The sequence below is a fragment of the Bombina bombina genome, chromosome 3 (assembly GCF_027579735.1).
Source record: "Bombina bombina isolate aBomBom1 chromosome 3, aBomBom1.pri, whole genome shotgun sequence".
In the NCBI taxonomy this organism is placed as follows: domain Eukaryota; kingdom Metazoa; phylum Chordata; class Amphibia; order Anura; family Bombinatoridae; genus Bombina; species Bombina bombina.
In genome coordinates, this window is record NC_069501.1 from 108446661 (window position 1) to 108465200 (window position 18540).

Here is an 18540-nt window from a genome sequence, read left to right on the forward strand (position 1 = left end):
GGTCGTTAAGGGTTTTGTTGTTTATAATAGTGTGGGTCCTGCGCTATTATACCCTCCTTTCTTCCAGCCAGTCACCGGAAATAGTGCGGTCTCACCACTGGCGCTATTACTTATGCAATACCCATAGAAAGGTTACGTCGCTGGTCCTTAAGGATTTACAGAGATGTTTGTGTAATATGTTCTAGTCAACTATTTACAGATATGTTGCATCACTTTCAAATGATTTAGGTCTGTGGTTAGGAATTAGGCTAGGTTTAGGAATTAGGGTTGGGGTAAAAGATTGAGGTTATGGAATGTGGCGATGGATTAGGGTTAGGAATGAGTTAGTGTTGTGGTTTACAATTAGGCTTAGGGTTAAAAAAGCAATCATAGTTAGAAAAAGGGACAAATTTGTGATTATGGTTAAGCACTATGGTTAGGAATTGGGGTTATAGTTAAGGAAGCAACAAGGATTATGAATATAGACAAATGTGATTATGGTTAGACACTATGGATAGGAATTTGGGTTAGGGTTAAGGAAGCAATAATGAATAGGAATATAGATAAATGTGATTATGATTAGATACTATAGTTAGGAATTGGCTTTAGGAAGCAATAATGAATATAGACAAATGTGATTATGGTTAGGAATTGGGGTTATAGTTAAAGGGACATGAAACCCAATTTTTTTATTTTATGATTTAGAAAGAGCATGCAATTTTAAACAACTTTCTAATTTACTTCTATTATCTAATTTGCGTTATTCTCTTGATATATTGTGCTGAAAAGCATATCTAGATATGCTCAGTAGCTGCTGATTGGTTGCTGTACATAGATGCCTTGTATGATTGGCTCACCCATGTGCATTGCTATTTCTTCAACAAAGTAAAGCTAAATAATGAAGCAAACTAGATAATAGAAGTAAATTGGAATGTTGTTTAAAATTGTATTCTCTACTTGAATCATGAAAGACAATTTTTGGGTTTAGTGTCCCTTTAAGGAAGCAATAAGGATTATGAATATAGACAAATGTGTTTATGGTTAGGATTTGGGGTTATAGTTAAGGAAGCAATAAGGAATATGAATATAGACAAATGTGATTATGGTTAGGCACTATGGTTAGGAATTGGGGTTAGGGTTAAGGAATCAATTAGAAATATGAATATAAAGAAATGTGATTATGGTTAGGCACTAAGGTTAGGAATTGGGGTTATAGTTAAGGAAGCAATAAGGATTAAGAATATAGACAAATGTGATTATGGTTAGGCACTATGGTTAGGAATTGGGGTTAGGGTTAAGGAAGCAACAAGGATTATGAAGATAGACAAATGTAATTATGGTTAGGCAGTGGCACTATGGTTAGGAATTGGGTTTAGGGTTAAGGAGGCAATAAGGATTATGAATATAGACAAATGTGATTATGGTTAGGCAGTGGCACTATGGTTAGGAATTGGGTTTAGGGTTAAGGAGGCAATAAGGATTATGAATATAGACAAATCTGATTATGGTTAGGCACTATGGTTAGGAATTGGTGTTATAGTTAAGGAAGCAATAAGGATTAAGAATATAGACAAATGTGATTATGGTTAGGCACTATGGTTAGGAATTGGTGTTATAGTTAAGGAAGCAATAAGGATTAAGAATATAGACAAATGTGATTATGGTTAGGCAATTATGTTAAGGAATGGGGGTTAGGGTTAAGGTAGCAACAAGGATTATGAATATAGACAAATGTAATTATGGTTAGGCAGTGGCACTATGGTATCTGAAGTTTAGAATAGAATAATGCATATGAATAAAGAATGGATCTGAAAAAATGAAAGGATCCGAAAAAACAATTTAAAGGGACAGTCAAGTCCAAAAAAACTTTCATGATTCAAATAGGGCATGTAATTTTAAACAACTATCCAAATTACTTTTATCACCAATTTTGCTTTGTTCTCTAGGTATTCTTAGTTGAAAGCTAAACCTAGGAGGTTCATATGCTTATTTCTTAGACCTTGAAGGCCGCCTCTAATCTAAATGCATTTTGATAGTTTTTCATCACTAGAGGGCATTAGTTCACGTGTTTCATATAGATAACATTGAGCTCATGCACGTGAATTTACCATGGATTGGCTAAAATGCAAGTCTGTCAAAAGAACTGAAATAAGGGGGCAGTTTGCTGAGGCTTAGATACAAGGTAATTACAGAGGTAAAATGTGTATAATTATAACTGTGTTGGTTATGGAAAACTGGGGAATTGGTAATTAAGGGATTATCTATCTTTCAAAACAACAAAAATTCTGGTGTTGACTGTCCCTTTACCTTAACATAACCTATATGCCGGCGATTGCCGAAACAAAATGATCTAATACCGCCACCCACATTGCCGACATTAAATAAAGCTATTAACCCCTAAACCACGTCCCCCCACATCCCCAACACTACCTAAACCTATTAACCCCTAAACCGCCACCCCCACATCGCCAGCACTAAATAAACCTATTAACCCGTAAACCGCCATTCCCCGGCATCGCCAAACTAATTAAACCTATTAACCCCTAAACCGCAGTTCCCCTACATCGCTGACACTAACTAAACCTATTAACCCCTAAACCACAGTTCCCCGACATCGCCGACACTAACTAAAACACTAAATAAACCTATTAACTCCTAAACCACCATTCCCAAACAGCGCTAACACTAACTAAACCAATTAACCCATAAACCGCAGTTCCCCGACATCGCTGACACTAACTAAACCTATTAACTCCTAAACCGCAGTTCCCTGACATCGCTGACTCTAACTAAACCTATTAACCCCTAAACCGCTGCTGCCCACATCGCAACAACCTAAATTAAACTATATTAACCCCTAAACCTAACACCCCCTAACTTTAACATAATTAAAATAAACCTAAATTAAAGTTACAATTATTAATTAACTTACCTATTTAAAAAATAAAACCTAAGCTAGCTACAATATAACTATTTACTAACTATATAGTTAAAAAAATACAAACTTACCTGTGAAATAAAAATAAAGCCTAAGCTTACACTAATAAAACCTAACATTACTAAAAACATAAAGCCTTAAATTACTAAAAAAAAACCTAATCTATAATAAACTACCAAGGGCCCTTAAAATGGCCTTTTGTAAGGCATTGCCCTAAAGTTAACAGCTTTTTTGCAAAAAAATAAAAACAAACACCCCCTAACATTACAAACCCCACCCCCCAAACCCACAAAATAAAAATAAACCTAATCTACCCATTGCCCTGAAAAGGGCATTTGTATGGGCATTGCCCTTAAAAGGGCATTCAGCTCTTTTCTTTCATGTAATTGGCAAGAGTCCATGAGCTAGTGACGTATGGGATATACATTCCTACCAGGAGGGGGCAAAGTTTCCCAAACCTCAAAATGCCTATAAATACACCTCCCACTACACCCACAACTCAGTTTTACAAACTTTGCCCCCTATGGAGGTGGTGAAGTAAGTTTGTGCTTGATTTTATTCTATGATAAGCGCTTCTAAGCATTCTGAAGACCAATTCCTCTCAGAGTACAGTGTTTGTCAGAGGGATGTGAAGAGAGTATCACCTATTGTTTTTATGGTTTCTCTCTTTTCAGATCGACCATATACTCTTATACCATTACCTCTGATGATAGTTTTCAGTACTGGTTTGGCTATCTGCTATATGTGGATGGGTGTCTTTCGGTAAGTATGTATCATTGTTTAAGTCACTCTCAGCTATGGTTTGGTGCTTTATATATTAATAAAAAAGTTTTAAATATATGTATTTTACTTATATTTGCCATGAGTCAGGTCTATGTTTATTTCCCTTTTGCAGTCTTAACAGTTTCATTATAGGAATCATGTTTGGGAAAGTTTATTTAAACTTTTTTCTTACCTGGGGTTTTCAGACTTTTTCTAATTCAACTTGTTTATCATTTTTTTCGCTGGCAAATTTAGGCTTGCGAGGATGCAAAATTTGGTTATTTATTGCATCATTCTTGCCGCAAATTTTTTTTGGCGCGCCTTTGATGCCGCAAATGTAATCATTTCCTGCGTCTTTGTTTGCAAACATCACATGTTATTGCTTTTATCATAAAAAGGTTATGACTGATATTATGCCTTTAAGTTAACTTACGAGGTCTTTTCAAAATTGTAAAGATTTAATTAAAGGGACAGTAAAGTAAAAAAAAAACTTTCATGATTTAAATAGGGCATGTAATTTTAAACAACTTTCCAATTTACTTTTCTTACCAATTATGCTTTGTTCTCTTGGTATTCTTAGTTGAAAGCTAAATCTAGGAGGTTCATATGCTAATTTCTTAGGCCTTGAAGACTGCCTCTAATCAGAAAGCATTTGACAGCTTTTCACAACTAGAGGGCGTTAGTTCATGTGTTTCATATAGATAACATTGAACTCAAGCACGTGAAGCTCTTAGGAGTCAGCACGGATTGGCTAAAAATGCAAGTCAGTCAAAAGAACTGAAATAAGGGGGCAGTTTGCAGAGGCATAGATACAAGGTAATCACAGAGGTAAAACATATATTATCATAACTGTGTTGGTTATGCAAAATTGGGGAAGAGGTAACAAAGGGATTATCTACTTTTTTAAACAAAAAGAATTCTGGCGTTTACTGTCCCTTTAATTTTGTTATGACCGACAGCATACTTAAAGGGACAGTCTACACCAGAATTTGTATTGTTTAAAAAGATAGATAATCCCTTTATTACCCATCCCCCAGTTTTGCATAACCAGCACTGTTATATTAATATATGTTTTACCTCTTTTATTACCTTGTATCTAAGCCTCTGCAGACTGCCCCTTATCTCAGTGCTTTTGATAGACATACAGTTTAGCCAATCAGTGCAGACTCCTAAATAACTCCATGGGAGTGAGCACAATGTTATCAATATGACACACATGAACTAGTACTGTCTAACTGTGAAAAACTTTCAAAATGCTCTGAGCTAGGAGACGGTTTTCAATGGTTTAGAAATCAGTTTGAGGCTACCTAGGTTTAGCTTTTCAAAAATACCACCTAGGGAACAAAGCAAATTTTATGATAAAAGTCAATTGGAAAGTTTTTTAAAATCGCATGCCCTATCTGAATTATGAAAGTTTAATTTTGACTAGACTGTCCCTTTAAGTTTATAATACTGATGAAGGTTTTCTGTGGTTCAAAGAATCCTGTATCAGAGACAGTTTTGTTAAAAATTCTTCTTATTTTTCATTTGAACATTCTTTGTTCTTTGTTAAGGACAATGTGTTCTTTTTAGCTTTTAGGAGCCGAGTCCTCCTATTAACTATATTATTTTAAAATCTGGATTTTAAGATTTTAATTTGCTCCGGAGGTTTTTTCTTATTCAAGATAATATCTGTATTATGTTCTAAGAATGGTTTATCCTGATTTCCTATGGAAATTGGTACTTATTTTTAGGATTCTTTAGAGTTTGAATATAATCTTAGTAGAGCATATTCACGTACTGTTTATATTTTTAGCTCAGCTTTATCTGTGGCTGACATTACTGTTTTTTCAACCTTTTTGTTGTTGAACAGTTAGCATAAACAGTTTCAGATTCTCAAGTATATAACTCTGTTTATTTACTTCTGATGTATTTATTTTATTATGTTTATTATATCTATTATGATTTCAAATATATTTTATTATCTTTAGCTTGTTAGGATAATAGTTTGATTTATATTATCTCTACTATTTCTGGAGGTTTAGAGTTTATTTCTGCCCTACTTTTAGTCCGGTGATGTAGATCAGTTTGTAAATGTCCTGACTACAAACGCTTGTTCTAACTGTTTTTATCAGCTGCTAATTTGGTTAACTCCGAGTGTAAGCACTGAAAAAGTGTTTTTTTTGTATCCTTCTGGGAGAAAAACGCTATATAATTTCTAGTTATTAGACTGCATGAAGGTGCGGTTCTCAAACCAGTCCTTCCTGTGGGTTTCAGATTAAATTGTTTTTCGATTAATTCAGTCCAAAATCTATATTATTCTTAGGGTTTGAGTAGATTTTTAGAATGAGATCTTCTAGGAAAGATTCTTTCTTTCTTTCTTTCTTTCTTTCTTTCTCAGTACACTGTGAATTATTTTCAGGTGTGATTATACCAGTTGTCCCAAAGAAGAAAGGTTTATTTCAATCCAATCTTGGATCTGAAGACTTTATATTGTTTTATAAGAGTCTCAACTTTCAAGTTGGCGACTATAAGGACTATTATGCCTTTTGTTCAGCAAGGTCATTTCATGTCCACTCAAATTTACAGGACGTTTATCCTCATATTTTATTTTATTCAGACCACTTTTGGTTTCTGAGTCTCTCTTTTTTTAGATAAGCTTTACCAATTTGTCGCTTTTCCATTTGGTCTTACAACAGCTTTATTAATCTTTTCAAAGGTTCTGGGTGCCCTTCTTTCTGTAATAAGACAGTAGGGTATTGTGGTATTTTTTTATTTGGATTGTATCTTGGTATTAGCTTAATCTTTTCCTTTAATAGAATCTCATGAATCAACTATTTTTTTTTTCTTCAAGCCATGGTTAGAAGATTTAATTTACCTAAGAGTTTTGTGATTCCTCAGACAAGTGTCACCTCTTTTTGGGTTTCTAGATGGATTCTGTATTCATGACTTTGTCTTTATCGGACAAAAGTCAATTGTAATTGGCGTTAGCCTGCCTAACTTACAGTCTAGAACATTCCTTTCAGTGGCTATGTGCATGGAAGTTTTAGGTCTCATAACTACAGCATCGGACGTGGTTCCTTTTGCTCGTTTTTCATCTCTTTTGCTTTGCATACTGAATCATTGGTGCAGGGATTGTTTTTAGATATCACAGTTGATATTCTTAAATCCCAAAATTCAACTCTCTCTGATTTGGTGATTAGACTATCATCATTTTATTCAGGGGGGCTCTTGTGTCTCTGACAGCACAAGGGGTTTGGAAACTTCAAGAGGTGAAGTTTCCAATAGATATTTTAGAACTCTGTGCTACTTTCAGAGCTCTTTCAGGCTTGGCCTCTTTTAGGAGAGAACTTTTCATTTGGCGTTCAGACAGTCAATATCACAACTGTGGCATATGTCAATCATCAAATAGGGACTCACAGTTCCTTAGCAATTAAGAAGTATCTTGAATATGTTCTTAGGTGGAATTCATCTTCTGTCTAATTTCTATGATTTTTATATCAGGTTTAGACATTTGGGAGGTGGATTATCTCAGCCATCAGTCTTTACATCCGGGAGAGTGGTATCTCTATAGAGATGTGTTTTCTAAATTTCCTAGGTACCTTTTCAGATCCAGGGATACTCATGCAGAAATGGTGGATGCATTAGCAGTGTCTTGGTTTTGCAACCTGGCTACATCTTTCCACCTCTGTTTTTTTCTTCCAAGGGTGATCTCCAAGATCATATTGGAACAGTCTCATGTGTTTCTGATAGCATCAGCATGGCCTCACAGGTTTGGTATGTGGATCTTATTCGGATGTCCAGTTGCCATCCTTGGCCACTTTCTCTTTGGCCAGCCCTCTTGTTTCAGGGGCCCTTTTTTCCATCAGGATCTCAAATTACTAATTTGAAGGTATGGACATTGATTAGTGTTTAGTCATAGAGGTTTCTCTGACTCAGTTTTTATCACTATATTGCAAACTTATAAGTCTGTTTCAAGGAACATGTATTATCAGGTTTGGAAAACCTATATATTATGGTGTTCTTCTCATAAATTCTCTTGGCATTCTTTTAGAAATCCTAGGATTTTACAGTTTCTTCAGGATGGTTTGGATAAGTTTGTCTGCAAATTTTTTGAAGGGACAAATGTCTGTTCTTTCTGTTTTATTTCCTAGAAAGATTGTTTAAACTTCCTTATATTCACTGTTTTGTTCAGGCTTTGGTTTGTATCAAGCCTGTTCATACAAAAGTCAGTAAAGAAGTTGAATTTATGCATAGAGATGTGCTGCTTAAAGACACTCCCAAAATTAGATACCATGGTAATAATAGTAGTAATAGGAAAAGTTCCAAATCACCTATAACCTTTTCAACTTGCTACAGTAGACAATTTAGCTGTATTAATAGTATTTTAAGGAAATACCTTCCTGTCTTAGACAGAGATGTCTTGTTACAAGATTCATTACAAAACCAGGGCATTAGGCTAGTGAGCAGAAAAGCTACAACCATTGGAAATCACCTAATCAGAGACTTTTCAACCAAAAGTAACAACTCTTGGTTACAGCCGGAAATGGGATTCTTTAGATGTAGAAAGATTCCCTGTAAGAGTTGTGAGTTTGTGATCCCCGGCAGAGAATTTAAATCTAAGACCACAGGTAAATGTTTTGACATCAGATTTAGACTAAACTGTAATTCTAGATTTGTGGTCTATTTAATTAACTGTAAGATCTGCTGTAAACAGTATGTAGGCAGGACAACTAGGCTCCTTAAGGATAGGGTTCAGGAGCATCTGCTCTCCATTAAACATGATCCCCCTTCCACTCCAGTAGCTAAGCATTTTGTTGAACATTTCATATCTTTAGGTATTCCCATCAATGACATTAACCTAAGCACTATGTTTAGCTTCCAAGGTATAGACCACGCCCCTTATGACATTAGAGGTGGGGATAGAACGGCCAAGCTGAATAGGAAAGAGGCCTTTTGGATATTTAATCTAATGACTGGCACCCCAAATGGTATTAATAAGATCACTGACCTGAGATACTTTGTGGACTGAATTCTCTTCAATAGCTATATACATATATATACATTTTCTCTATAACCCGTCATGGTAATGAACATAGTTGCTCTATACATATAGTAATTTTTACTCATGTCCCTCCAGAGTGCTCCCCAGCTCAAGTATTAGCATGTTTGGTTTTGTTAAGTCCCAGATCCAGCTTTAGCTGTATTTTAAGTTTTCACATTATTTTATTGTCTATATAGACATAAGAGACATCACTAGTATTAGCACAATTTTGCTCACATGTAGACAGTATAATATAAGACTGGTCAGTTGGATGTCCACATTTATTTGTATTCATACAGTATTTCACTATTCAGACTTAATTTATGGTCTTTTCACTAATTTTTTACATAGAATTTGTCAATATTATTATATTAGTTATTCCATATAGCATTGGATCTTATTTGTCATTTAATACAGAACTTCAATTAATGCGATAAACCTTAGATATGATCCTCACTAGGGTATTTCACCTCAGTAAATTTAAAATATCACATTGTGAATTTAGTTCTAATTTAAATTTAATTGTAATTTTAATTTTCCAAATTTTACATCACACTTTCATGAATCACTTTAGTTTGTTCCACTATTTACACAGAACATTCGTTAGTTTATTCAACACGTTTTGTAACTTAACTTAACTTAACATATTAAGCCAAGCTGGATAAAAGAATGACTGTATAGGTTTTCAAATTCTCCCTTAATGTCAAATTAATTAACTTTTTAACACAGACAGTTCTAATGTAAATTCTTCAACATTTTAAACTCTTGTATGAGACTTGTAAAAATGTCTCACTTTGAATCCTCTGTGAGTCCGCTGTACATTGAATTAACAATATTGTTATTCTTTTAAATTTGCAGCTTGAATATAATCCTTTGTTCCTTTAGCATTTGTTCATATGAATTGTTCATAGAGCAACTTCTGTACTATTTTGCTACTTTCTTTGGAAAAGGCTATTTTAACATCCTATTATTTATCAGCGTTTACATTGTATCTTTTGTGTTACTAATATTGATACAAGATTCATACACATATGGCACCTTAGATACAATGCTATCCTTGCTGAACGCCTTAAAGGGTTTTTTCAAAACCCAGCAGTAGCCTGCTTCCATAGACGGTAGCATTTGTCCCTTTAACTATAATGAACAGGTGCTAATTTCGTTACGTAAGCAAGTAAGCCTTTTTTAAGCTGTTTGTGTTTTGACTATGTAAGTCCCTGACGAAGTGCCTCCGGGCAGGAAACGCGTCGGACGTTTGTTCTCAGTGTACCCCTGAGTCTGTTTCACCCTGTGAATGTTAATCTACTGAAAATAAAGTTGATTTTTACCTGCACCGAGGCCTACGGCTGTGATTAGTTCCAACACAGGTAATTTCATTTGTTCATCTGTTCATATATTCATTTCTCCCTTTTTGGAGTCTTAATTTGGTTTAAGGATTTGCAGGCTCTTTCTTTTGAGCCTATATTTTCTTTGAAGATTATCTACTTTCTTGGAAAGTGTTGTTTCTTTTGGCTATCTCTTCTGCTAGAAGAGTATCTGATTTATCAGCACTCTCTTTTTTCATCTAGATAAGTTGTTTTGTGGACTTCTTTTTTTTCCTAAGGTTGTGAATTTGAACAACATTAGTAGAGAAATTGTTGTTCCTTCTTTGTGTCCTAATCCTAATGAATTCTTTGAGAGTTATTTACATTCTTTGGATGTTAACCTCTGCCATTTCTTTGACATCCTGGTTAAAGCTTTTGTTTCTCAAGGCTTATTTGGAGGCAGAAAAGGGGTTTGTCCCTGTGTGGTGTGTCACAAGGTAAATAGGAGCTAAAGTCACTGTAGTGAATATATAAACTTCACAGACCCAATTGGATAATTTATGTTCAAACAGTCGTGTCTGATGCAAATGTGACCCCCTCCTCTCACCTCTGTTACGTCCGGTCCTGGGGGCAGGAACACTGAAACCTGTCGGCGGTATGCTCGTTATGCCGGTGGCTCTTTACCTTCAGCCTATCCGGTAAAGCTTTCAAGCTGCATCCGCTGATGGTGCCTGTACTCCCTCGTCAGACGTGTCAGGAGGTAGGGGGGCGGGAACCGGCAAACTCTACCCTGTACTTTCCTTTTGATGTGATTGGTCCAGAAGACGTCCTCTATTCAGACGCTCCCTCCTGATTGGAGTGAAATCGATTTCAGCCAATCCTCAAGTGAATAGGGGAAGCCCGGCTGCAGGGTCTGTTCAGCAGTGTGGAAGTTAGGGATAGTGTGAGGAGCAGTCTCCTCTCTCAGTGCTCACGCTGATAGGTCACAGAAACAGAGCAAAAAGGAGATGCGGAGCACTGAGTAAAATAAAAAGTCTCTTTATTATTGTAGAATCATTAAAAGACGAAAAAATTCAAGGAGTTAGGGTGCTATTCCTTGCAATTGGGTTCAGCTCAAACAGCGATTCTACAATAATAAAGAGACTTTTTATTTTACTCAGTGCTCCGCATCTCCTTTTTGCTTTATTTGGAGGCAGGGCAGACTCAAACTACTAAGTTCAGTTGCCATTTCTTGGGCTTTTTCAGAATGAAGCTTTGGATGATCAAATTTGTGAAGCAGTAATTTGGTCTTCTTTGCATACTTTTCTTGTTTTTACCATTTGGATGTATTTGCTTCTTCTGAAGCAGTCTTTGGTAGAAAAGTTCTTCAGGCAGCTGTGTCAGTTTGATTCTACTGCTTTTGGTTTAAGTTTTTTTAAAGAAAAACTTAATTATTGGGTGGATTTAATTTCTCAGTGTAAATAGCTGTTGTTATTTTATCCCTCCCTCTCTAGTGACTCCTCTGTGGACTTCCACATCTTGGGTATTTCTATCCCATACATCACTAGCTCATGGACTCTTGCCAATTACATGAAAGAAAACATAATTTATGTAAGAACTTACCTGATAAATTAATTTCTTTCATATTGGCAAGTGTCCATGAGGCCCACCCTTTTTATGGGGGTTATGATTTTTTTTGTATAAAAGCACAATTATTTTATGACTCTAATTGTTAATGTGACATATGGGCAGATCACTGTGTTGCTACACAGATCGAGCTGTCAATTTGTATCTTCTTTTCCACAACTTTCAATAAAATATATATATAAAAAAAAAAAAAAGAAAAGCACAATTATATTTCCAGTTCCTCTTTTAGTATGCTTTTTTACTCCTTTTGTTATCACCTCACTACTTGGCTATTCGTTTAACCGAGTTATGGGTGTGGTGGGAGGTGTATTTATAGGCATTTTGAGGTTTGGGAAACTTTGCCCCCTCCTGGTAGGAATGTATATCCCATACGTCACTAGCTCATGGACTCTTGCCAATATGAAAGAAATGAATTTATCAGGTACATTCTTACATAAATTATGTTTTTCGGCCCATTAAAAAAAAAAAATCCCTAATCTAAAAAAACACCCCAAAAATAAAAAACTCCCATTACAAAATATAACAAACTAAATTATCCAAAATAATAAAAATAATTCCTATTCTAATACCCCGTTTAAAAAAACCCACCCAAAATATTAAAAAACTAATCTATAATAAACTACCAATTTAGCTATATTGCAATAAACAATTACAACAAACACCCCCACCCCCACCCCAAACCCACAAAATTCAGGCGAAAACGAAGTTTGTTCGAAACAAATTGCACTATGGTTAGGAATTGGGTTTAGGGTTAAGGAGGCAATAAGGATTATGAATATAGACAAATGTGATTATGGTTAGGCACTATGGCTAGGAATTGGGTTTAGGGTTAAGGCGGTAAAAAGGATTATGAATATAGACAAATGGATGGTTAGGCACTGTGGTTAGGAATTGGGGTTAGGGTTAAGGAAGCGATAAGGAATATGAATATAGACAAATATGATTATGGTTAGGCACTATGATTAGGAATTGGTGTCAGGGTTAAGGAAGTGATAAGGAATATGAATGTAAACAAATATGATTATGGTTATGCACTATGGTTAGGAATTGGGTTTAGGGTTAAGGAGGCAATAAGGAATATTAATATAGATAAATGTAATTATGGTTAGGCACTATGGTTAGGAATCGGTGTCACGGTTAAGGAAGCGATAAGGAATATTAATATAAACAAAATGTGATTATGGTTAGGTACTATGATTAGGAATTGGGTTTAGGGTTAATGAGGCAAACAGGATTATAAATATAGACAAATGTAATTATGGTTAGGAATTGGTGTCAGTTTTAAGGAAGCAATAAGGATTATGAATATAGACAAATGTAATAATGGTTAGGAATTGGGGTTAGGGTTAAAGAAACAAACATTTTCAAACATCCACAATTTTCCACCTTAGGCAGCAATGCTGTTTGCAAAATTCTTGTGTCTGCAAAAATTGTTGCAGAACTAGTTTCCCATCACATCTGAGCTGCAGTATTTGTGATGCAGTGGTTATAACATTACCCTAAAAGCATGAGCAAAAAATCATTGTATAGATTGTGTGCCAAAAAAACTCAAACTGGCTTCTATTTGAGAATTATATCCCCAAAACATTTGCAATAAAATATTTTGAAATAAGGAAAAAACATTTATTAACATTATTGCTACATATACATATTATATAGTCCTGATGCATATTTATATAGCATACCTTCCCTTTTAGCATGTTAAAAATTATTAAAAAGAAAAAGGAATTAAGAAAAATACACAAAAAAGATGCTTTTTATTCCAATGTATAATCTTTCAGATGTGCATTAGAAACTCTTTCTAACGCTAAAGAAAATAAATCTGTAAATATGTTTGCTTTCCAAATGAACGGTATTTGTTTTCCAAAGATTTCTTCTTAAAAATATAAACTATAATATCACTGAAAATTAAAAAAAAAAAATATTGTGCATATAATTTTCAACTTCATTTTTTAATAACTGAGCTCATTTTGGTTATTTTTAAGGCAGTTGAGTGTGAACCTAATGTAATATACACTGTACACACAGGCTCACCTATACATATGTACAGTCAACACCAAACAAAATGTTAACATTTTCCCATTTTTATTTGTATTTTTTAGACTTGAAAATTGACTTTTTTCTTTCTTAAAGGGACACTGTACCCAAAATTTTTCTTTCGTGATTCAGATTGAGCATGAAATTTTAAGCAACTTTCTAATTTACTCCTATTATCAAATTTTCTTCATTCTCTTGGTATCTTTATTTTAAATGCAAGAATGTAAGTTTAGATGCCGGCCCATTTTTGGTGAACAACCTGGGTTGTCCTTGCTGATTGGTGGATAAATTCATCCACCAATAAAAAAGTGCTGTCCAGAATACTGAAACCAAAAAAAGTTTAGATGCCTTCTTTTTCAAATAATGATAGCAAGAGAACGAAGAAAAATTGATAATAGGAGTAAATTAGAAAGTTGCTTAAAATTGCATGCTTTTCTGAATTACAAAAGAAAAAATTTGGGTACAGTGTCCCTTTAATTAAACCAGAAAAGTGTGTTTAAAACCAGTAGAATCAGACTTGGAATGTGAAAACAATGATATTAACTTCCACTGTACAAGCTTAAATAATTATTATCTCTTCTGAAATTAGCCTTCAGGAAAGGATGAGATAACTTCCAGAAGGGGGCATAAATCATTGTTACAGTGACGTGTTTTACTTTTTATGGAAGCCAGAAAACACTTAAATGCATCCACATCTAACACCAGTTCCCCATGCAAGTCTGTTCACTGCCCTTAAACCATCTCTCACTGTTTAGAGAATCAGGCTGGGTGGGGACATAGGCTGAGCTTATTTGCATGACTACGCCCACAGAATAAATCCCTTCAATTTAAACTTTTGTGTTATTCTGGAACAAGTTTGGGGAACTTTGAGTCACACACGTGGATACACCACTAAGCATTCCTGCAAATGAAGAGGCTGTATTCTGTATTCATATAGCTCCTTCAGAAGTGGATGCTTATCCAGTGCAGTGTGCTAACAGATTAAATGGTATTGGCAGCTTGATTGAGGTGAGATTAATGCTGCTATTATACTAAAAAAGACTATGTTTCTCTAGTTAAATACTAATTAGTAATAGTATGTGAATAGTTAGTTTTTGTCAGCATTCAGATTGTCAGCTCTTCTGACTAGGTCTTTTCTTGGAAAGAAGCTGTAATTTAAGTGAATGTCAACTTTCACAAATGAAAGCCCTGTGTTTGCTCTGAGGGGGGGGGGAGTCGTTATTGGAGGAAGCCGGATTCCTCATTTCTGACGTAAAAAGAGAGGACATGGAGGTGGGGGAATTGCGGCTCCGGTGTTCCACGCTTGCTAGGAAGAAAAGGTAAGTATTTTTAAAAAAACGGCTTCAATGTAAACTTTCATGAATTAAAGTGACCCTGTTTTTAATAGTATTTTTAAAAACAGGGCTTTCATTCGTGAAAGTTGACATTCACTTTAATATCTGTCTATTGAGTGTTAAACGTAGCTAATCAAAATGTTGTTTTTTTAGAGAAATAAATTTAGTTTTGGAACTTCAAATTCCTATTGAGTTATACAAACTTTGCATGATTCCACTTTTTTGAAGTTATCAGATTCGTAAGCTCTCTGGCTTTGGTATGACATAAGTCATTATTTCAATGTGTAAGAACCCAAGAGATGACCAGTGAATAATTTAACTAGGGATAAAGATAGTAAAATTACTTAAACCTGTAATTTCACTCATCTGTTACAGTATACACTATAGATAATCAGATCACATTGCAATTACGCTATCTATCTCTGTATATCTGTATATCTATCTATCTATCTATCTCTGTATCTATATCTGCCTATCTTTCTATCCATCTATCTATCTACATATCTATTCCAATCTCTCTCTAGTCTGTTCATATCTATCTATCTATCTATCTATCTATCTATCCTACCTCTCTCTAGTCTGTTTATATCTATATCTCTGTATATCTATAATCTATCTATCTATATATCTATATTTGTATATCTATCTCTCTGTCTCTATCTATAAAATCTATCTGTCTATCTATCATCAATCTATCTCTGTATATCTACTGTATCTCTGTATATCTATCTCTGTATATCTATCTCTGTATATCTATCTGTCAATTAGATTCTACCTTTTATCTTGTATCTGGTATGCCCAAAAGGTAAATTGTGACCTACCAGGGGATCTTTAGGTGCTGACTAGCAGACTGTTGTCAGACTTTCCATTTCTGTCTCAGACAGTATTGATAGTATTGGCTAAAATAAATGTTAAAATGTGGTATACTCAGGTATATTTTGGAACACAACAGTGGTATTAAAAAGGGTGATTGAACACAAGAATATTAGTCCCTGTATTAAACAAAGATCCGTTTTGTGTGCAAGCTCAGGCTTTCTTATGCGTAGCACATAAGTGCACCCCTGTATTGCTTGTTTTATAAAGTAACATGAATTATTACAACCTAGGAGCCACAATGCAGAACTCTAATGATTTGTAACTCTCCTCTCCCAGCACCATTTCTCCATATATCTCCTTTTGCTCTCTTCTTTCTCTCTGTGAATTCAGTATATGTATTCTGTGTATATGTCTGTATTTGTGCATGTAGTGCTTAGCTAGCTAAAGTATGGTTATTTTAATGTTTGTTTATGTAGAAGTATTTTTTTTTTTTTTCTACATATATTTTTTTTACGTGGCATTAAAAAAAAAGCCTGTCCCTTTAAAAGACACTGCATGTGACAATATATTCCTATAAAATGCCTGTGTGACAATTTATTCTTATAGAATGCCTGTGTGACAATATATTTCTATAGAATGCCTGTGTGACAATATATTCATATAGAATGCCTGTGTGACAATATATTCTTATAGAATGCTTGAGTGACAATATATTCATATAGAATGCTTGAGTGACAATATATTCCTATAGAATGCCTGTGTGACAATATATTCTTATAGAATGCCTGTGTGACAATATATTCATATAGAATGCCTGTGTGACAATATATTCCTATAGAATGCTTGAGTGACAATATATTCCTATAGAATGCCTGTGTGACAATATATTCTTATAGAATGCCTGTGTGACAATATATTCTTATAGAATGCCTGTGTGACAATATATTCATATAGAATGCCTGTGTGACAATATATTCTTATAGAATGCTTGAGTGACAATATATTCCTATAGAATGCCTGTGTGACAATATATTCTTATAGAATGCCTGTGTGACAATATATTCTTATAGAATGCCTGAGTGACAATATATTCCTATAGAATGCCTGTGTGACAATATATTCTTATAGAATGCCTGAGTGACAATATATTCCTATAGAATGCCTGTGTGACAATATATTCTTATAGAATGCCTGAGTGACAATATATTCCTATAGAATTCCTGTGTGACAATATATTCTTATAGAATGCCTGAGTGACAATATATTCCTATAGAATGCCTGTGTGACAATATATTCTTATAGAATGCCTGAGTGACAATATATTCCTATAGAATGCCTGTGTGACAATATATTCTTATAGAATGCCTGAGTGACAATATATTCCTATAGAATTCCTGTGTGACAATATATTTCTATAGAATGCCTGAGTGACAATATATTCCTATAGAATTCCTGTGTGACAACATATTCCTATAGAATGCCTGTGTGACAATATATTCTTATAGAATTCTTGGGTGACAATATATTCCTATAGAATTCCTGTGTGACAATATATTTCTATAGAATGCTTGTGTGACAATATATTCCTATAGAATGCCTGTGTGACAATATATTCATATAGAATGCCTGTGTGACAATATATTCCTATAGAATGCCTGTGTGACAATATCTTCTTATAGAATGCCTGAGTGACAATATATTCCTATAGAATTCCTGTGTGACAATATATTTCTATAGAATGCCTGAGTGACAATATATTCCTATAGAATTCCTGTGTGACAACATATTCCTATAGAATGCCTGTGTGACAATATATTCTTATAGAATTCTTGGGTGACAATATATTCCTATAGAATGCCTGTGTGACAATATATTCTTATAGAATGCCTGTATAAAAATATACTCCTATAGAATACCCGTGTGACAATATATTCTTATAGAATGCCTGTGTGACAATATATTCCTATAGAATGCCTATGTGATAATATATTCCTATAGAATGCCTGTGTGACAATATATTCTTATAGAATGCCTGTATGAAAATATACTCCTATAGAATACCCATGTGACAATATATTCTTCTAGAATGCCTGTGTGACAATATATTCCTATAGAATGCCTGTGTGACAATATACACCTATAGAATGCCTGTGTGACAATAAATTCATATAGACTGCCTGTGTGACAATATATTCACATAGAATGCTTGTGTGACAATATACTCCTTTAGCATTGTCTGTGTGACAATATATTTCTATAGAATGCCTGTGTGACAATATATTCCTATAGAATGCCTGTGTGACAATATATTCATATAGAATGCCTGTGTGACAATATACTACTATAGAATGCCTGTGTGATAATATATTCCTATAGAATGCCTATGTGACAATATACTCCTATAGAATGACTGTGTGACAATATACTCCTATAGAATGACTGTGTGACAATATATTCCTTTAGAATGCCTGTGTGACAATATATTCATATAGAATGCCTGTGTGACAATATACTCCTATATAATGCCTGTGTGACAATATATTTCTATAGAATACCTATGTGACAATATATTCATATAGAATGCCTATGTGACAATATACTCCTATAGAATGCCTGTGTGACAATATATTCATATAGAATGCCTATGTGACAATATACTCCTTTAGAATGGCTGTGTGACAATATACTCCTTTAGAATGGCTGTGTGACAATATACTCCTTTAG

General features: G+C 34.4%; 1 protein-coding gene and 1 long non-coding RNA gene across 2 annotated transcripts in view; one reads left to right on the forward strand and one right to left on the reverse strand.

Moving 5' to 3' along the window:
- The window catches only part of LOC128652941 (uncharacterized), a 248016-nt gene that overhangs the window by 73456 nt on the left and 156020 nt on the right, over window positions 1-18540 (reverse strand). The window lies entirely within an intron of this gene.
- Window positions 14488-18540, forward strand: part of KCNE1 (potassium voltage-gated channel subfamily E regulatory subunit 1) — a 45910-nt gene continuing 41857 nt past the window's right edge. Inside the window, exon 1 of the mRNA XM_053705952.1 lies at window positions 14488-14674. The gene's annotated coding sequence lies outside the window, so the exon portion shown is untranslated. The remainder of the gene's footprint in view (window positions 14675-18540) is intronic.